Source organism: Crocodylus siamensis, chromosome 8 (genome assembly GCF_052110815.1).
Source record: "Crocodylus siamensis isolate JL-2025a chromosome 8, ASM5211081v1, whole genome shotgun sequence".
Taxonomy (NCBI): Eukaryota; Metazoa; Chordata; order Crocodylia; family Crocodylidae; genus Crocodylus; species Crocodylus siamensis.
In genome coordinates, this window is record NC_143402.1 from 12252240 (window position 1) to 12274411 (window position 22172).

The 22172-nt window shown below is 44.0% G+C and overlaps 1 protein-coding gene and 1 long non-coding RNA gene across 3 annotated transcripts in view; one reads left to right on the forward strand and one right to left on the reverse strand.

The window, feature by feature from the left end:
- Positions 1 to 21: 21 nt before the first annotated feature.
- On the reverse strand, positions 22 to 22138 carry LOC149858095 (uncharacterized). The gene is made up of 3 exons (XR_016443824.1): positions 21561 to 22138; positions 2843 to 2932; positions 22 to 183 (listed from the first exon to the last, which is right to left on the reverse strand). It is a non-coding gene; the product is annotated as an uncharacterized LOC149858095 (long non-coding RNA).
- Positions 21507 to 22172, forward strand: part of XIAP (X-linked inhibitor of apoptosis) — a 37464-nt gene continuing 36798 nt past the window's right edge. Inside the window, exon 1 of one of the 2 annotated variants that reach the window (XM_090060155.1) lies at positions 21507 to 21633. The gene's annotated coding sequence lies outside the window, so the exon portion shown is untranslated. The remainder of the gene's footprint in view (positions 21634 to 22172) is intronic. The other variant, XM_090060156.1, reaches the window with a different exon arrangement.

The following is a 22172-nucleotide window of genomic DNA, read 5'->3' on the forward strand; positions in this document are numbered from 1 at the left end:
CAGCTAGCAGAAGTTTCCCAATCATGGACCCTGGTTTTCATGGGGGTCTTCAATCACACTGACCCCTGGTGGGTGTGCAATACAGCAGTGTGCAGGCAGTTCAAGAAATTCTTGGAGAGTGTTGAGAACAATGTCCTGGTGCAAGTGCTGAAGAGGCCAGCTAGGGGCTGTGCTGTTCTTGACCTATAAACGCAGAAGAATTGGTGAGGGATGTAAAAGTGGATGGCAACTTGGGCAGCAGCAACCACGAGATGACTAAGTTGAGTAGCTTGAGGAAAGGAAGGAAGGAGAGTAGCAGTGTATGGACCCTGGACTTCAAAAAAGCAAACTTTGACTCGCTTCAGGAATGAATGGGCAGGATCCCTGGGAGGCCAGTCTGATGGGGAAAGGAGTCCAGGAGAGCTGGTTGTACTTTAAAGACACTCGAAGGTACAGGAACCCAATGTGCAGGAAGGACTAAGCAAGCATGGTAAAAGAACACCTTGGCTTAGCAGGGAACTCTTCAGTGAGCTAAAACGCAAAGAGGAAGCTTACAAGGAGTGGAAACTTGGACAAACAACTAGGGAGGAGTATAAGGGTATTGCTTGGGTTTGCAGGGATGAAAACAGGAAGGCCAATGTGTAATTGGAGTTGCAGCTAGCAAGGACATGAAGGGTTTCTACAAGTATGTCAGCCCCAAGAGGAAGGTCAGGGAAAGTGTGGGTCCCCTACTGACTGAGGGATTCAACCTAGTGGCAGATGATGCGGAAAAGGCTGAAGTACTTAATATCTTTTTTACCTCCGTCTTTATAGACAAGGTCAGCTCCCAGACTGCTGCATCTGGCAACAAAGTTAGAGGAGAAAGTGAGTGGCCAACAGTGGTGAAAGAACAAGTTGGGACCTAATTAGAAAAGCTGGACTTGTACAAGTCCATGGGGCTAGACGCGATGCACACAAGGGTGCTGAGGGAGCTGGTTGATATGATTGTAGAGCTACTGGCCATCATCTTAGAAAACTCACAAGGATTGGGAGAGGTTCCAGACAATTAGAAGGCAAATATAGTGCTCATCTTTAAGAAAGGGCAGAAGAAGGATCTGGGGAACTACAGACCAGTCAGCCACCTCTCAGTCCATGGGTGACTAGTGCCTCCTGAGTTGGGGGCTGACTTACCACCCCCAGTGGACAGTCAGCAACCGGGGGGTCCCTTGCTGCCAACCGAGGGGGGGCTCCTGTGGCCAGGACAAGTGAAAGGGGCAAACCACACCTTAAAAATTCTTTCTAAGAAAAGTAGTAAGCCAACGAGGCAAAGATTGAAATGTAAAATAGCCTTTGATTTTTAGGGCTTTGCAACAAAAACAGTTGCCCATGAAATTACTCCCTACTAAACCATGACTGGCAGAAAAAAATACAGATGCCCAAGCTTTAAAGGTAAAATGTAATCAAATGGACAGACCTTTTGGGCCACTTGAAAAGCTGTCAAATGGAAAGTTGGTGACCTGGTCATGTACCAGGCTTACTGGGGAAAAAACCCATGTATTGTGCTCCATCAGAGCTGGACCTGCCATAATTGTAAATAAGGCTAGTCCTACTGTATATCAAATTAAAATACAGTCAAAGGGCAAGGAAATCAAATTGAAATAGGTCCACACCTCACAATCAAAGCCTTGAAATGGGGGCAAAACCCTAATAATAATAATAACCAGCTTTTTAGTAAGGCATCTGCCTTGGCAGTTTCTTAATTTTGTTTTGCAGGTTAAAATGCATTTCCCATGGAACATTCCACAAAAGGAAAAATCCATGTGCTTCCAACAGCTGAGTTAGTAAAATGCTTGTTACAATATGAAAGGGGGGGGGGGGCGGAAACAAAAACCCCTGGGCAAGATATGTTAGTAAGTACAGGTGCTTCTTTTCTTACAAGTAATGAGTCCTCCCCTTTCCAATTCTGGAAGGCAAACATAGTATTAAAGGATTCAATGAGAAGGAAACCAAAATTCCTTTACCAAACCAAGACACTTACTTTTACAGGGAAGCAAAAAATAATTAATCTACATGTAATTCTTCAGGGGCACTAGTGTGCAGCCTTTAAAATAAATCAGGTTTTGGGGTTGCCTTGGGACTGAACAAAGGATAAGCTGAAATTTGGAAAGAGTTGCCTGATCAGTACTAAACTGCAGTTATATCCTATGTAGATAATGTTTTAATTCATGGACCCATGCAAGAATTTTATAAAGTCATCTGTGTAATATTATAAATTATTCAAGATGCAGGATTTAAAGTTGGCAGACAAAGCTCAACTAGTACAGCAGGGGGTAATATATTTGGGAATCAATGGCATGGTCGAACTCCAGGTGCCTAGTGGGTAGAAGTGATTGAAAAATTACCAACTCCTGTCAATGTTCATTCATTAAGGGCTGCTGGTACCCTATCTATCCTATCATTTTGTGTTTGGGATAAAAATGGCAAAAAGTGAAACTATTAAATGGCTAGCTTTAATTGAAGGCTACAACAACTTCCCCATCAAAGTGGGGAGCTCTTTATTTTATCTTTCTTTGGCTGATGAACTGCGAGGCCTTGAAACCAACCCCAAGGAGGGAATCGGGAAGCAGGGCTTAATGAACGCAGCCACAAACCGATCAATTACGGTCAGGGAGTGGCGGCGCAGGAAAAAAAGAGAAAACTGGGGAAAGTCTTGGTAACATGAGGGAGGCTGAGCACAGGCAATACTGACCAGCCCCAGCCAAACCTGGAAGGGTAACCGAGAAGAAAGGTTGCCCAGGGTCTTACCCCAGTAACAGGGCAAAGAGACTGTAGCCACATTCACTAGTGAGTTAATTAACACCGCAGAGCACTGGTGGGGACTTACCTTGAGGTTCCCAAGGGTGGGGATCCTCTCCAGAGCTGACGAGCAGTTCTGGGAGAAAGTTGAGGAGGCTGTTGCCTGCAGCTCGGGCCACTGTAAAAGAATTAAAAAAATACACGGAGTGACTTAATGTGTCGGGGGAAGTTATTCTGTGAGTACCGATTAACTTCATACCAATCTCTTTCCCTCTTTCCTCCCCTCATAAGATCAAAGTCGTGGCAGGAAAGCACAAGAGGAAATGGGTGGTATTACACAATCCCGATAACACTAGTAATGCCCAAGTCCACATATGAACAAAGTGTGATGTGCTATTGACCGCAGTTGCTAGAGCAGGACTTGGAGTAGCTGTTTTATAGATCGTGCCAATATCAACATTTTGGCAAACAAATTGAGCTACACTACTGCTGAAGTATAAAAGATTAGAAGGCCCTTTGTTGGATCATTATCCCACCTAGGGAGACATTTTACCCATGTTACAGAGGATAATCAAGTGATGATCACTGCCATTGACACACTACTTTGATACAATGTCTCCCTGCCACTAGGTTGCATCCAGGCACAGGTCCTAAGTCAAAGTATAGTTATACAAATATTTTGTTCAGGCTTTCAGGGTCACCTTCCTATCGCACTGAAGAAAACTGTGTGGGATCACACCTCTGTTTGCTTATAGGCTCTTCAGTTCCACCCAAGGCACCTACTGAATTCAGCCCTAAATATTGAAAGGGACATTTCTGTTTGGTGGACGTTGATCTCTTTTGTCTATGAGGAAGCACAATGAATTGTTGCTTATATAGTCACTGTTGGTGCTAATTCTCAAATTACCATATACCCATTGGTGTCGGTGGGTCAGGTTAGTGAGGGATATGTCATATATCCACAATGCCATCACGAGTGGACATATAAAGAGTGGGTGCATGGAAAACAATTAACGTGAAAGTGTGCCTGACTCATGATGTGGAAAGTGTGTGTAAAGATCATAACCCAGGGGCGGGCAAAATGTGACCTGGGGGTCGCATGCGGCCTGCCAGGCCATTCTATCCGGCCCGCGGGGCCCCTAAAAAATTTAGAAAATTAATATTTATCTGCCCCTGGCTGACCATCATGCAGCCTTCGATGGCTTGCCAATACTCAGTAAGTGACCCTCCGCCCAAAATAATTGCCCGCCCCGTCATAATCTATATGAGCAACATGATGTACAACAATGTGTTTTTGTCACGACTAGTGAAAATCATTCTACAGTAGTTCATGCTGAAAAAGGGTGTATTTGTATACAAACACACCCTCCCTATGTAATGGTTGATCAAATTTGATTGCATTTAATGGCATTTTCCATTAACCAAAGTTTTTTGTAATGTTTCATCTACCAAAAGCTGTAACTTTTAATACTTCGTGCCTTGTTGACTGTCACAGTATCCGGGCTAGACCATGGGTTTATAAAACCATTACTCCAATTGAGTTAGGTTTAAATTTGCCAATGTTAAAACAAGTTTCGTCTCATCCTGATGTGCATGCCATGGTAAATTGTATTAAATAACACAATCATGAAAATAGTACAGATTAAACATAATAATAAAAAGTTTTGCAGGTAATGGAAAAAGTCCCAAGACATTCTCAGTGGGCAGTTTTGCTGAGATGCAACCCTACTGCCCAAGGAGTCTTAAATCTAATGCTTCACTCCATTGTGGACATAACCCAAATTGCTGTTGTCATTGTTGTTGTTTTAACTGACTGGGCATACTACCAAGCTTATCGGTTTCACAGAGGTTTTGTTAACCTCTACTAGACCCCCACTACGAGTCCTTATATTGGAGGAACAAAGAGGTGTACGCTCCACAAAGACGAGGTACATTGGTGCGATAGGCTCTTGACAGGGGAGTTGTCAAAGGGGGGAATTGCTGGGACCCAGAGGCCTTCAGGCCTGGTGTGACCCTTGGGCTCAGCTCAAGCTGCATACTGAGCTTGAATTGTGGTCAAGACTGGTACCCAGCAAAAGGAGCGAATGGAAAAAGACTATCCCTGACTTAAAACAAATCAGGCTAACTAAATTGAATCAATATAACCAGGGCAAAAGAGGAACAGTCAGACCAAAACCTACCCCCACCTAAGAATGAAAAGATTACCTCAGAATAGAAAATTCCGGTTAAAGGTAACCGTATTTGGCAAACAGAAGCAAGATTATTAATATGCATTAGGAGGAAGGCTTCCATTGATGTTATATATTAAGAAATGCAAGTTACATGGTATACAAGGAGAGGGGAGAGAGCGTACTCTTTGGAACGCTCCCGAAGAAAGCCTAAAGAGATCCTGTCATCAAGCCAAGATCCTGTCTTGACATCAGACGTGCGGGCCAGGAACCCCGGACAAGACTTCACGGCCTGTTCAACCAGTGAAGCTGCATTTGCAACGTTTCAGGGTGGTGAGCATTTGCTTTGACTAGCTACAAACCTAAAATTTTTAAACTGCTACTTCCATTTTAATTAGGATTGTATTTGCTAGGGTTCAATAAACTTGCCTTTAGTTTAGGACAACCATGTCTTAGTCTCCTTGGCAACCTGTATCAAGTGAAGTACCCCAGGAATGTTCCTTGAAATATCCTTTTTCCTCTCTTACTCATTGCTGTTAACTTCTTTTAGGTGACTGTAGAAAGCTATCTGACTTTCAGTGACAAATGTATTTATTGTACACAATGGTTAGGTAATGCATCATTTCTGTGCTTCACAGTACCAAAAGCATGTAAGGAGGTTAGAGGCATATCTTTAATTGATTTCAGTAAGAATTAGATTTTTTGCCCTGTTTAAGTGCTTTGCCTACCAGGCACTTATCAGTATTTTGAAAACCTAACTTTTAGAAATATAGAGTAATTGAAAACTGGATATACCTCTGGAGGGGTAAGAATGACATTATGTTTTATAAAGTTTCATCCTGATGTTTAAGCAGAAAAAATCTGATTCTACAAATCTTACAAGACTCTTGCATATAAATAGCAGAAGAGTGAAGATATCAATAACCACTACAAGAGATTTATTTCAAGGATTGGACTTTTCATCAAATGGCTTATTAAATTCTTTTGGAATGGTTATATCTGAACACAAATTGTTATCAATGATTCATCAAACCATTTTAACAAATCAAGACTACTGAAACGCATTTACTAGAAGAGCCTGTGCTCTTCAATCTACTGACCAAATAGCACAGCTAAGATGACATATACAACCCTTAAAATACAAGAAATGCATTTGCTCTGGTTGCTGATGTGCTAGAATTATTCATTGTGGTCAATACTTAGTAAATGATTCGTAAGGGATTTATAGGCAAGTAATTTACAGACTGAAATTCCCACTGAGAAGATATAAATACAGTTCCTCTTTCAAGGATTTGTAGGACCAGCTCCTTATACATTTCTCTTTATTATCCTTTATAAATAGTTTTGTAATATGTTAATGAACAGCGTTATTTAGAGTTTTTAGTTTACTGCAGTCTTACGTTTCATTCATGAATTCTTCAAAAATTAAGAGTCTTTTGTTAAATTGGAGTCGAATTCTTATCTGTTTTTTAATGCTCTTGCACAAAATACAGAACATAATAAAGTATAAGGAAAAAAGTCAAGCACTTTTCAAGGCTTGTAGGATAAAACTTGTTTCCACAGCTTCTGTAGATGACAAAATATTTTAGAATAAATAAGGGTCTAATTTGTAAGATTCCTAATTTTTTCGGTATAATGTTGAATGAACAGGAGTTAAGAATAGCTCATCCTCATAATTATGTAGTTTTCTTTATAAAGCCACATAAAGTCAGTTGTTTTTTTTTTTTCAAATGTAATCGTTAGACAGAGAGAGAGATATGAGGATGTTTCAGAAACTAATGGCAATATGCTGCCAATGCTGTATGTTTGCAACAAAGTGGGAAACTACACAGCACCAGAGAACAACGATAGCAGCATTGTCAGACACACCCATTATTTCATATCGGACATGTGTGTAATGCTAGTGAGCACGTAAACAACATGGCTGCATAGGTGTTAGTGTGCACCAGAGGAGACCAGCGTTCATCTGTTTTTGTGTGTTGAAGGCATGCCACCTAGTGAAATTCACTGTAGGATTATATCACAATATGATTTGAACTGTATGGTTCAATGGAAGGTCTGTGAGAAAGTGGAAAAGTTAAAAAAGAGCTGCACATCTGTAGTGGATGTACCCTGGGCAGGATGACCCAACACAGTCACACTGAAGGACAACATTACCAAGGTTAATGCCACTGTGCACGTGAATGGGCAAGTGACCATTCCTGAAGTAGTGGCAGAAGTAGGCAAAAGTGCTGGCAGTATCCACCCCATTTTGCATGAGCCCCTAAATTGCTAGAAAGTGCATGCCCATTGGGTGCCAAAGCAATAGACATAAACAACATGTGGAAATGTGTACCCAGCTTCTGCAACAGGTATGGGATGAAGGTGAGGATTCCTCCTACATATCAGCATGGGGAATAAGACCTGGGTCCACCATTTCAATCCCAAAAGCAAAAGGCAGAGCAGTGGAAAGGCACATTGCCCAAGAGATTCTGCACTTAAGCATCCTCTGGCAAGGTCTTGCTCATTCTGTTTTGGGAATGCATGAGACCACTTCAGGGAGCACGGGGTCACAATCAACAACAACACCTACTGCCACATTCTCTCAAACCACCTGCAACCAGCTATTGGGACAAAACAGAAAGCTCAAGCAAAATGTTCCTCTCCAGTTTGACAATTGCAAGGTTGCAAAGTGCATGATTGATTGTTGAGATTACATGGACTGGGCTTTGAAATCTCACCACATCTACGCTAGTCCTGATCCAGGGTCAAATGATTATCACCTGTTTGGACCATTGAAGGAGGCTCTTTATGGACACAGATTTGCCAGTGACGCAGAAATGTAACTCACAGTGCAGAAGTGGCTGTCACAGAAACCAAAAAGCTTTGAGGACAGTATCAAGAAGCTTGTGACTCACTGGAATACCTTTGTTACGAAGCAGGGCAAGTGCATGGAGAAGTGGTGTGGTTCAGTTTATAATCATTGCTCTTTCCTTCTCCTTTGTCACTTCTGCCTGTATGCTTTGTACAATTGACTTCTGCTTTTGCGTCTTTTTTGTCTACAAATGTGCTTTATAACCCCATTACCAGTGCCAGAATACTCATCTATAATATCACTACCACTCACATGTGGTTTGGAGCACCTCAAAGCAGTTGGGGTGCCACAAACCACACACGGTGCACATGCACCCATTGCCATTTGTCTAATTTGCACTGTGGTGGGTTTTTCTTCACACTGAGAGATCCTGAGGTTAAAAATACCACCACTGAAAAAAACAGCATGGTGCACATGGCAGCAGCATGCACTGCCAGAAAGGGAGCCTGACCAGCCAGTCATGCTCTGACTGCTGACCAGGCTCCAAGTGGATGGCTCGGTACCACTGCTACCCCAGAAAGCCCCCAGGACCCCAGGCAAGGCTGCTGGGGCCTCCCTTACCCCACCCAGGGCAATTTGCTACGCACCAGAGCATGTGCAGGGACAAACAGCAGCAGCAAAAATATGAGCCTCTGCTATTTGTCTCATAGGAACCATACCCCTGCACATGTATGCTCACAGGGACATGCCCACTCTGATCGTTGCAATTCCCTTCTCTATCACATTCCCAAGACAGCTCTCCAGATTCCAAAATGTGCCAAATACTTCTGTCCATCTTCGTACATATGTCACATACTACTGCACCCTCAAAGAAATGTTGATTCTCATTTATTTATGAATGCTGTTAAAATTGCCTCTCTTCTTTGAAAAATTTGATGCAAACCTTGGTCCAGGCCCTTTTGAGGACCTTCTGTTCTCTCTGCTTATCACCCATGAGTCATCCAGTCCTTCGCGCAATCCCAGCTCGGCAGGTCTTCCACTGCTTTTTCCATCTGATACAGCCTTCTTTTATTTCTCTTGTAGACAACTGACAATGATATATGACATTTCATTTCTTCGTGTCCTATACATCTGCATTTTTGCACCTTCAGCTAATATTTATGAACTCTGCAATTGTATCTTATTCTATAAAGCATTGTGAATTACAATTTGTGTGTAAGATGTTATACACAATAAAGATGAATTGTACCTATTTTTTTAGATATATATATTCTGATGTTGCAATATGTCAAGATCTACTAGCAAAGCAAAATGCTTTAATATGTAACAACATACCTATGTATCTCAAAATGAATGTATTAGGTATGCAAAATCATTCTCACATCCCAGCTTTCACAATCCTATTTAACTTTGTTTGTGCTTGCTCGCATAGTGCAGATCAGCAGCAGAAACTGCCATTACTGGAAGTATGACAAACTGCTGGGCTCAAAAGTGAGCTGTGTCTTTTAATCCTCCAGGGGAACTATTATGGTTTATTCCCTAACTCCTCATGAGGCATTTGTGTGCTTTGAGATATCGTGGGCACCCTAGGATGCATGTAAATTAATCACAGACCCTAGCTAAGAGTTAGGAAGTTATTCTCTGATCCAATAGAGAGAGAAATATTTCTTTTTCAATCAAAACGGTAATTCTCTGAAACAAATGAAAGATTTGTTTTTTATTTCCTTCTGATATTTTAAGAAACTGACATTTAGTTTCCCAAATATTTAGATAAAACAAAACACTGCAGAGAGAGCAAATCCACAGTTCTACTTGATGTCACACTGCAGTTTTGAGTCACCTACTGTGCCTCCTGCCTATATTCATGCCATGAATAATGCAGCAATCTAAATGTTCTCTGTTGACTATACTAAGGGAAAAGCCCTTATTAGGCACTATGGTAACAGTTAGATAGCAGTAGGAAACTCTTTAGTTTAAGCTTTTGCCATCATTTTCTTACTTTAAATCTATGCTTTACCAACAAAGCTGCATTACCTGAACCTCAGCTAGAAGGATGCAGGATTCCTGATACGATCCAGCAAAGAAATAGAATGACTGATAGGACTCTGATGTTCTTGAATTAGTTCATTTCATAAACAGAGTAAGCACTTACTCTTGATTTACCGAATAACTGCTGGCAGGTTTGTATGTGAAGGGAAATGAAGCAAATAAAAAGCGTTAAAAGGTCAGGAAAGGAAAGGCCAGATCAGCTCAATTCTGTCAGTTAAACCATTTTTATACATTATTGTTACAAAATGCAGGGATGCTACCTGGTTTGGGAGGTAGACACCAGGTTAATTTTTGCCTCTATTTGTGTAGAAGTTACTGAAAAAAAGGCATCAAGAGTTGCTTTTTAGAAGGCTGGGATCCTAATCAAGTTCATGTGGCTGGGAAAACACTTTGATGACTGTGTCTGCTTTTCCTACCAGGCAGAGCTGATATTAGACTTGTGGGGGCCTTGAGCAGAATCTAAGATGTGGGCCTGTGTCTTCCTCCATTCACAATTACTTGCACTGTCTCCACCAAATGGTGGCCAAAGGCCTGAGTCCCTACCAGGCTGTTGTCCCAGTTGTCTGGCCCTAATGTTGTCTCTGCTGTCAGGTCATTTGGCAGGTTTACAATCGTAGTATATTACTAATATAGAAAGCTTCCTTATTTACCATCAGAATGGGTCTCCCTTTGGCCACTGCAGCCTGGAAAGTTGAAATACAGAATTCTAACCATTGGCTAGTGCAGACAAGAGCTATTAAGCTATGTAAAGAAAGGAGATCCTTTCCCAGCTAAACATTAATTCCTTATACCTGTGGGGACCAGCCTCAAGCATGCCATGTATTAGCTTCATACCCTTCTTAAATGCCACTCCAATCTTCTTCCTTTGACCAAGCTGCTGCTCTGTTTTCTGCTCCCTGTCCTGTGCTGCCTGTCTGATCTCCTGCTCTGTTTTCTGCTGTAGCCTATGCCCCTCACTTTACAAGTAACCCTAGGCTCCTAGAAGATATATCAAAGCCCAGACACTTCTGAGAGAACCTGCCTTTTGCTGCTGCCTTTGCAAAAAAAGTAACCTTCAAGTAACCCTTTAAGATTATGAAACAATATAAGAATAATTATCTATCACAGAAACTATTTGTCAACTGTAGGACGACAAGCTTCAGACAATAATATAACATAAATAGCTACATTGATGAATAGTGGAGCTTAAGTCAGCATTGTGCATAGACTAAAAACAAGATGTGTCTGGACTGACCACAACAGGGAAGGGGGGGAAAACATATTGAAGGAGAGAAGTATGTGAAAAACAAATGGTTAAAGTCATACTGTGGCCAAAGCTGACAAGCTGAGAGGCGGGCTACTGAGTTATAAAACAAGAAGTAAAGAAAAAAAGTGTTGTCACATGGTCTGAATAAAGAAGGAAGGTATATAAAGAGGAAACGGTTTGGAATACAGTGGGAACTGACTGGGATCAAAGATGTTGATCAACCATAGACAAGGACAAGAAACCCTCTGCTTGATGCTGATTTAGCCTGTCCAGCAACATCACTGAGCAAAGGATCACTCATCTCATATGTAATGTATCGTATCATTTTGCTTTGTTTTGTTTAATCTGCCAATACGTCAATGTATCCTGTATAACTGGAATGGGCTGAGGGCTCATGTATTGTTGCTGCCTCAGGCCCCTCAAATCCACCTACAGTTCAGGTGTAACCTTGTTTCCTGACCTATCTGCTACTAGGCTGTCTGTCTTCTCTCTCTCTCTCTCTCCCCACTTGTGCCATAGGCTGGCCACCCCTACATTACAGAATCAAGGTCCAGTTTTAAGCACAGTTTGGGTTTTCTGAATCTGAACCCCACAGGAATTTTTAAGCATTCCTAACCAGGTTTGGGGGTGATCTCATCCCTGTTCTTAACCTTTTCTTCATTATGATGTTCATGGATCTGCTGCAAAATAGAAAAGATGGGAACACTAATTAAACCCTCTTTCACATAATTCTCTTACAGAAGCATTTTAGCTTATCAAAAGTCAAGCTACAGACAATGCCTAGATAAATTAATTGTCCAACTTCTAAATGGAAGCTGTGTTTGGTAGGGATTTAGACAGGGATTATACACCTGACAGTAGGCATATCTTCACAAGATGCTTTACTGTGCAAATTACTTCATAGTAAGCATCACCATCTACATGTGCAGACCCTTATTGCACAGTAATTTGCTCTACTTGGCACCGGCAAATACAAATAGCAAATTAACTAACAAGTAATTACTGCGCAGTAAGGCATGTGTAGATGCCTGACCAGGAGCAGATCAGATTTTAATTCTACTTCAGATAGTGGTAGCTTTATAGGGCGCTGTAAGGTAGAAAGGAAACTTTCAGCCTATTGAGCATCAGTGATAAAAACTGTCCTTTAAGTTTGAAGGCTTCAGCATATTTCTAGAAGAAAATACCTTTGTTAGGACATTCTTTACCAGTTTTTGAGCAAGTTTAAGTTAGATGCCTTTTCTTGCAAAGGAAAATGCTTTATGTCATAGTTTATGGCTCTGATAATGTATCCCTACAGCCCTCTTTGCCTGTAAATGCAAGAGCCTTGTAATATTTTTGCCTTTTCTGTTCTACAGTTTGTTCTCTTGAGAAAAAGATAATGTTTATACCCAACTGTTATACTTTACAAGGGGAAGTGTCCTGTGTTTTAAGAAGACACTCTTGTTGACTATTTGCCATTTGACCAAATGATTCTTAGCTTTACAACCTGCCACAGACACTATATTTCATACTTACAATTTAAGACTGCTATTGAATAATTTTCACAGAGCACAGACCTCAATAATCAATGCTTATACACATATCTTCCAGAATGCAGCATTCAAGGCATCAGGATATAGCAGTTACAAAAGCTGCCTTTCAGATTCCTTGTCTACATCCAGAGGGGTTATCCTAGGAAATTTGAGGCTTCTACCAAGGCTCACCCTCGGATAACACAAAGAAAAACTTCCTCTGATTTCTTCAATCATTTAATAAAACAAGAAACCAAAAGAAAAAAAAGCAGTCTTATTTTCCAGACATCGATGGTGTGCATAAAATTATAAGGTATCAATTAAAATTTCCTCCTACAATATTAATGTGCTGGAGATCCCTGACTGAAAGAGGCAACTTTTCCATGTCTGTGAAAGATCTTCTACCTATGTGAAGTATAGCTTTTATTGCCTGCTGGCTGATTAGCAAATCAATGAACGGAGAGGGTTAAGTAAGGTACAGGGGTACCTGTGGGAAGTTTGCCCTATACAAATATGTCAGCCACTGTCTTGACTTTTTCCGGTATGAAAAATTCTTGGGCGTTCCCAGCCCAGATGGGGGGAAAAAACAAGCAACCAGCGACAGAATTAAGCAAAGGGCAGAGCCTTCTCACAGTAGACTTCTCTTGCTCTCCAAATCTACAGTCAACATGCAGTGAATGTGGAGCACAGAGATAAAAAACTTACTACCGTCACTGAGGGACTTTTTCAGTATTACAGCCACTGTGGCTTACAATCCGGGCTCTCTACGACAAATCTGTAATGCTAGTACCAGTATGAAAACGTATTAAATTGAAAGGAACAGGGACACATGCACTCATGCCTGCTAAGCCTATAATACCGGATTTGATTTTTTTTCCCGGGACTTAAAATAGAACTGAAATAAACCGTTAAGTTACATGTTTAATTTTTCCCCTTGATTTGAAGTCTCTCATAGGTCATCCAGTACAGGAGGTGGGAAATAAACCGGGTCGGTAAAATTCTGTCACTTCTGCCTTCATCTGAACCTGTGGCAGCTCTGTATCCTCCGCAAGAATAATTGTATTCGTTATAACCTGGGAAATCCTCCCACTAATGCTGCGATTTCTTCTTTAATAACAACAAAGATGTTGAGAGCCACTGACTTGGCTCTGGTGGTGTTGCTGTTTTTCTCCACAAGCTCACGTCTGAACAGTTCCTCAGACGAGAGGTGTCCATTCAACCGTGTGGTCTGTTGTAGGCACCTGATCTGGTTGTGAGGCCTTTTTCTGTTCCTCTGCTTCTACCAATGCCTAGGGCTATGGGCTTTCACCATGTCATGCATGACTGTGCTTCTCTACTCGAGGGAAACGTTGAAAAGTGGTCCAACTCCTCATACTAGGAGCAGTTCGGTGAATAGTTGCTGCAGATATCCTTTGTCTTGCAGTAGGCATTCAAGGTTTTTTAAAGATGCCTCAACACTACAAAACCAGCATCATGCTGGTGTTGATTTTGGGTGCAAGCTCCTTACTGGGGTGACATGCTACTCCCACCGAAGGGAAAGCAGAATTTTGCTGTGTGATCCTTTGGCCAGCCTGCAGCCACCCCGGTTGAGTGTCTCACACCCAGACAGCACCTTCTTGTTCTGTGTGGATGAGATGAGCTGCACAGAAATGGAGCAGGCAGAAGGGTTTAAGTGTTCCTCACGTGTGTGTGGCTGGCAAGTAGCTTCTGGAGACAGAAAGTGAATGAAGTAGGTAGAAGACCCGGAAAAACAGCCATAGAAAGCTGCAGAAATACATTGGAGGAGCGTCTCAAATATCAGCGGATGATACTGCTGCATGCATGTAGCAGAGTATCAGTAGTAGTATTAGGAGCCATGTTAAAGCAGAACCCTAGCTCTAAGCCGTATCCTATCTGACCAAGCAAATACAAGTTCAACACAGATTTAAAGAGTTTTGTGAGTGCTAGAAGGTTGGCTAAACCCTGGGTAAGAACTTGAGTTAAGTCGGGAGTCAACATAACCTGTCTCAGAAGCAGGCAGAGAAAGAATCACAAAAACCCAGATTGCTGCCAGAGAAACACCCACAGTGGGTGCATCTATACGTGGGCCTTACTACAGAGTTGACTAATTTAATTAGCTCCACGCTAATGCATCATAGTCTACACGTACACAGGTATTAGGGCACAGTAAACTAATTAACTCTGTCATACTACTATTGGGACAGTACTATCTTATGGCAGAGTACTTTACTGTGCCAAAATGTACATGTAAACACTGATTGGGCATGTTCATTGTGCCCAGTCAGCCCAGCCAGCCAGAAACCTGGCTCAGATTGCTGCTGTCTACATGGGTGCACATGTAGACATTGCGCCTGGGAACAGTTGACTCCAGCATGAATAGCTCCAGAGTTTTCCGCATTGCATTAATTGCAGATATAGATGCACCCACTGTGACCTTGAGAGAGAGCCTTTTGGGCAGAGTGCTGCCTGGGGAGACAAGCTCATGATAAAGGAAAATTGCCTCCTGTTGTTTTATCCCTACTGAGTTCAGAGGAACAGGACTTCTTGAACACTGCAAACAAACAGGACACCATCACAGGAATACTCATTTCTGTCCTTCTCATAACTGAAGACCCTGAATGCTTAATCAGCCCAACTAAAAGGGGGTTGCAGAAGAGACAATTTTATAGTCCATTCCATCACAAAGTAAGACTTCTGTTCTGGTAAAATATTCTCAATTCCTGAGCATGCTCCTAATTGTTGTGATAATTCCATTGATTTGGAAATTAGTTGGGACTAGTTTGTGATTAATAAAAGAAAATAATGAGCACAAAGAGCTTTTATCTTTCTCATTGTCACATTTTTAATCCTTTTAAGAACTCTTTTATTGCGGAGAGCTCAACATTTATTTTGTCCTCAAAGGGTTCATGAGACACTTTACTGTGAAGTAGCATAGTTTACTGCACAGCATAGGTGACACATAGGGAGGGCATGGGGGGGCACAAGCCCCGCCCCCCCCTAAAACTGGCCGCTGCCACCTGCATCACCACCTGTGAGTGGTCACCACTTCGCCCTCCCCCACTGCCAACACTGCCACGGTCACTTGTGGGCGGTCCCCACTTGGCCCGCCCCCACGCCAACACCACTGCGGCCACCTGCGGGTGGTCCCCGCTTGTTGCCAACACGGCCCCGCCGCTGGCACCACTGCCTGTGGGCAATCAATGTGCCCCACCCCAGCCTCAAGAGGCACGTGTCATTCATGCTGTACAGTGAGCATGTGTGGCTACATGTGCACATGCTTACTGCACAGTAAACTTCACTAATCACAAGTAAATCTGCTACCTGAAAATACAAATAGCAAATTTACTCACAAGTAGTTATTGCACAGTAGCACTCATGTAGACACCTGACCAGGAGCAAATGTCAGCCACCAGGGAGTGGGAAATTGCTCCCTGCCTCTGGGCAGCTCCAAGCTCTCTGCTCCGAGATTGCAATCAGGGAGCAGGGGCTGGGAGATCCTTATCACCAACCCTCACTTCAGTATCACAATCAGGGAGCAGTGTGCTGGGAGGCCCTTATCTCTCAGTGCCAGCTCTGCAGCTGTGGGGCCAGCACTGTGAATTTCCACCCAGGTAGGGGCTCACTGCTAGCTGCCCCAGCGATGGATTGGGGCAGGGGGCTGGGACCTGCCCCTCCCCTGCAGGTTATTGTCCTTGCCCTGGAGCAGGCAGCCCCTGCACAGGGCATGGAGCAATGTCTCAGCTCTGCCCAGGAGCTACCCCTGGTAGCAGCAGGGGCCCATTGCAAGACCCCAGGAAGCAAGAGCAGTTTGCTCCCACTTCTCTACACATGTAGATGCCTGCCTGGGAGCATTTACTTGGGAGTAGTTTACTCCCAAGTAATCTGCTTCCACATCTAATGCACATGTAGACAAACCCAGAGTGGGCTCATTTTTTCTCCTTGGTGTAATGAAAAAGAAATATACTCAGTGAATGAAAACCTGACTTTTGTTCTTTTTGATTATTTCCTTAGTTCATAACAAAGCAGAACATATGTTTTTTGACTTTTGTATATGGAAACATAAGTTCAGCAAAATTACCCTGTTTTTGTAATGGACTTTAAGCATCAATACGGAGAAGGCTGAAAGCCTAACTTTAATGAAAGCAGTCAGAAATGATAAAATGATTTTGCAAAAAATGTGGAAATATCAAAATTGTCTCCATTTGGCAGAATCCAATTTTTAAAACATTTTCGGAGATGTCGCACATTATTCCGAAATGTTCATTTAAGTTGATTTTGGTAAAATATATAGATTTTGCTAAAACAAAATTGTTTTCAAAAAAGATTTTAATAAAGTGTTGCCAAGATGTTTATTTAAAAAGAAGCAACACAGGAAACGTTTCCCCAAACCTAAAAATTTGTTTTTTGCTTTTTTTTTGCAAATAGACTTATTTTTGAAAATAGGTTCTTCATCAATTTAGAATCTTTTTGTGAAACATTTCCGCTGTTGTAAACACATGAGCTGTAATATCTCCAGACTCCCATCAGGAAAAGAACAGTATTACCCTTTGATCCGAGCCAAAATTTGGGTTCTTAAAATTTATTCCAAGTAGGAGAGGAAAGTGGTAATGGGGTCAGGCATCTGATGCAGTTCCTTTTACGCACAAAAATGTACATCGCTCTGCAATCCTGAATGCAAGAGGACTGGAACAACCAGAGATTGTTTCCCTGTTCACAGCTTCAGAGCTCTTTCAGCCAAAACCCCTGCCCCAAACACCCACACTTCTCTCAGAGCTGTGCACATGCTGTTCAAGCTTACTGACACTTTCTTGCCTCTCTGTCCCAGTGTGTTATCCGATTCTCCACCTACACACAACTAAACACACCTGCTGTCCTAAACAATTCCCAGCCAAAAACCCTTTACCTACAGCATATGAATTCTTCAGCAGCTTTCCATATGCCTTTGTTTTGAGCATAAGTATGTTCCTTGCAGTAAGCTTGCAGTGAGGTCTCTTGCAGTAAGCTTAAATAAATTGCAGTGGGTAAAAAAGTGCCTAAGATCAATTATTTCCCTGATCTGGAGTGGAAGAAACAGATGGACTTCCAACCTGGCATGTGATAGCTACTGTGGTGCGCCAAGTCTCTCTCTTTCTTGTGCTACAAAACTCACTACTCTTATACACTCGATTCTCTCACAACCCAGAATATAACAGGTAAAAGTTGGTGCTGTCTGCATGGTGTTGTATGGCAGAGGTTCCTAACTAGCTGCCGGGTCATGGCACGAGTCCCCCACTTGGACCCCTGTCTGCCTGCTCAGGTGAGCAGTTTCTGCTGCCGGCAGTCATGTGCTGGACAGTGGGGCAGCCGGCTCCGTGTGCCCTGTCCCACTCCTGTGCCAGTCCATGGTATAAAAAAGTTTGGGAACCACTGCTGTACGGCATGCTGAATAGCCAGTGCTTCACTGGGGACGCATTTTGCCCACTGCATAGGTAGACTCACATGTAGAATGGAGTAGGTATTGCCTCATGTGGATTACAAGTTCTTTAATTCAGGATACAGAGAAACCTCCATTCAGGGACAAAACACAAATACAGGACAAATGCTTGTCAGCAAACTAACCTAAGGACAAATGGAACAGCCCTCTAATCAATAAAAGGCAATAACATAGAGATAATAGGTTTTCTGCAAAAAAGAGAGAACGTGTTAACAGAAATTTGTAAAAAACAGTGCAAATTTATACATAGGCCAGTGGGGTAAATTCTGTTTTTGATTATATGCAGGTAATTCAATTGATTTTCATAAGAACTGAACACAATCAATATTAAATTAAAGGATGGATCCGGCCAAGTCTAATTTTTTTTCTACACCTAGACAAATGTCGGGACATAGTTTCACATTTCCTAGTGCAATCTTTTGAAATCTAATTACTTGCTATAGCTAATCTACCAATATTGTACTAGTCCATCTGCAAAGGGAAGTATTTTCAAGTGACACGTTTGTTGTTAATGCTGTTAGGTAACTAGAGAGACCATTAATCTTGGGCCAGGGAACTACTCACTGCTTCCCTGTTCTGTTTCAAACTCTGAAATAGAAGTGGACCAAGCTATTTGGGAATCAGAGTCAGCCTGACTGCTCTCAAGACAGATGTGGTGCTTTTTTTTCTGCTTTTCAAAAAATATTTTAGTCCCTGTAGTCACAATTGTTAGAAATTAAGACACCACATTGTATATACCCAAACTTTGGGAACTGAGCCTTGATTTTGTCATGTAGGGCTCGCCAGCCTGTGGCACGAATGGCACAGGCAGCCTCTGGGCAGCTGGGAGGGAGGAGGCCAGCCCAAGAAGGACTGGTAGAGCCCGCTGGGAAAGAAAATCCATCTGGCATCCCTGTAGCCACAGTCACTGCGTTTGAGTGGGTACATACCCCAAATCCAGGTAGGAAAGCAGCAGTCACAGAGGATCCTCGAGAGTGTGATAGGACGTAACCTGAAGTACTGGGGTAAATGGCCTGGTGCTGTTGCAGGGCAGTAAAGTGCCTGCTCCTCTAAGAGCAGAAACTGCCTGGGGAGAAAGCCCAGAGAGCCAGACAGAAGCCCACAGGTGTAGGTTACCATGGCAAGAGGCTAATGAGCAAATTAGCCTGCACCTGCCCCTGCACCTGGTCAGCTGACTGGACGAGGCAGGGCCCTGGGCCCATATAAACCCCAGGGCTGGGACGAGAGTCCGTTCTGTGCCAGCAGCTAAGGGGGAAGGAATTCCCCTAGAGGAAGCCAGGGGAAGAGGTCTGACTGCCCATTTTCTTCTGGTAAGATTAAGGGACTTGAGGACCTCACCAGATACCCTGGCCTACAAGGCCTGTAGTGCTGGGGAAGAGTGATTCTTTTAAAGGGATAGAGCATATGCTGAGCTGCTTGAATTCAGTTATAGGCCAGGGGGCCCACTACATTGTGGGGACCCCAGCACCAGTGTGGGTGCAGTATCTGGGGTGCACAGACCCCGGCGCTGAAGGGTGTGGAGAGAAAGAGACAAGGCTGCGGAGAGCTCAGTACTGACTAGAGGCCAAGTGAAACTAAAGTCTCAGAGGGACACTGTGTCAATGTCATCTGCAAGCCCTGGGGTGTGGTAAAGGGACAGTTTGAAGCCACACATCTAACTTGTAAGGCTGAGGGTAATCAGAGACCTTCATTTTGGAGGGGGACCCAAAAAGGGTCCAAGAACCTACAGGGTTCAGTAGGGTCCATCAGGACCATACCCAAACAAACTTGAGGGCAGCCTCCCGATTTATTAAAGTTACTCCAAGAGGTGGCAGGTAAGAGAGAGTGCCCGTTGGGCAGAATTGGCATGGTTGGGGAGCCCTAGGGGTGTCATGGCCATCCCTGGGGATCACGTCCCGTGACAGGTGCCAGCTGGCCTAGGACCCCAGCTTGCCTGGGGAACATCCACAAAGGGGAGGCCAGCGGGGGCCAAGTGAAGCCCACCTTGCTGAACACAGAGCACTGAAGTGTTAGGTGTAGCCCATACCACATGCACAAGTTAATAATGAAACTAAGTGTGCACATTTGTCAGCCAAGAAGACATCACCATGCTCCCACAGGGGACTGTGTAGGCCCGTGTGCCAGGAGAATGGGCAACACCAGCAGCCCATCCCAGATATCACTAAGACCAGAGTGGACCACCTGAGTGGAAAGGGATGCAGTGTAGGGGTGGTGGAGCCTCACAGAAGACCTACTGGCTGAGCTACCTGGAGCCAGAGGAAAGCACTGAGCAGCACCTTCAACTAATCTAAAATAACATTTAAGTTGTGGCAGGAAAATAGGCCATGGGGTGGTGCCCAGGTGGGCAGGGCATACCAGCGGTAGCACTGCAAGCATGGGCCTGCCAGGGTCATCCAGCAGTCATGAGGTCCCTTTTCTCTCCTACTGCTTTTCGGCACCATAACTTACAATAGCTTGGCATACATATGGCCTAGCACAACCAGAACTCCCACATTTATGTATATACCATGATATATACACACAGTTATAAGTATATGTATGTATATACAACTACACCCCCATAGATGGATAGCTATAGAGATATAGCTATAAACAGATAAAAAAAAAAATAGTGTGTGTATGTGTAATCGGGATGTATACATGCATATCTATATACAGGTTTCCCTCGCTATGCTGTTCAAGCATTCCTGGAAAAAGGTGCATGACTCAAATTTGCATAAAGGGATCCCACTTCATAATGTAACAAATAGGGTATGTTCCAAGATGTTGAGTGCACTGACCCCCAGACCCATTTCTACCACTTCTGCAAGACAATTTTGGTACTCGCCAACAGCAGACAGTGCACACAAGCACAGGGCACTATCTTCATGGGGATGGCAGCTACAGAAACACGCACTGTGGACAAGGAGCGAGGAGCACAGAGCCACACAGGAGACCAAATTTCGGTGTGCGCCACTCCCACAATGCGCCGCCAAAGCAGCTGATTGCCGGCTTCCACCGCACCGATTGCCAATTTAAGAGTGAATTTACCTTGGATGTAACAAACTTCTGGTTAAAAAAAAGGGTCATCGCATAAGAGCCCATTTGCCCTGGCAGGACTCGCATAAAGTGGGGAAAACCTGTACAGACATACATGCACATTTACACACAAACATATGTCACTATACAGTAACTGTATATGGAGGTTTGTCTGTATCCTGAATTAAAGAACTATATAGTTACTGTAACCATATAGATAGATCGATAGCTTTTTGTTTATCTATATCTGTATCTGTATAGGTGTATAGCTAGATCTATCTATATAGTGGTATAGATAGATAGTGTGTGTAAGTGTACATAGCTGTGCACATGGATGCGGTATGTGTATGGCTCTATTACACATACACGAATCACACACACGCCTATCCATATACAGATATACGCGCACACGTATACACACGCAACTCCGCACGCACGCACGCACGCACGTGTGCAAGGAGACGCAGGAGCGCGGGCGGCCGAGCGGGGCCGCGCTGTGGGCGGTGGCTGCAGCGGGGCCGGCAGGGGGCGCTGCGCGCTCGCCTACCAGGAGGGCGGAGGGGCCGGGCGCCGCCATCTTCTCAACGGCCGAGCTGGAGCCGGAGCCGGTGCTGCGGGCGGTAAGTGCGGACGGGTAGCGTGAGGGGAGTGGCCCCGTCCCGGCCGGCTGCTCCGGGGGCAGGGTCGCGGCCTCCCGGGCCGCGTCGTCCCGCCGGCGGGTGCTAGGTCCCCTGCGCTGAGGGTGCGGAGCCGTCCGGGGCGGGCAGCCCGGCCTCCCCCCGCCCGGGGCTGCCGATGCGGGCTCCGCCGCGGCCGGGCTGCGAGAGGCAGGGGCTGGTTTCCCCGGCTCCCTCGGAGGCACCGCAGTCGTGTGGGGAGGGGCCTCGCAGGCCGGCGGCGACACCGGCTGTCAGAGACGCGACTTTCGCGGAAACGTGTCTCGCGTGGGAAAGCCTCTCTAACTTTTATCCCCACCACGACTTGTCCTCATCGAAGACGGCCCCCCGAGTCGTCCTCGCCTCTCCTCGGCACACTGTGCCATGCCACATCGGTCTTTTCCCGGTAGAGGATCCCTGGATTTTCCTCCAGAGGAGCTGAATTAGGGATTTCCTTTTCCAAAATAAGGTTTTCTTTCCTTCTTTCCTTCCCCACCCCCCGA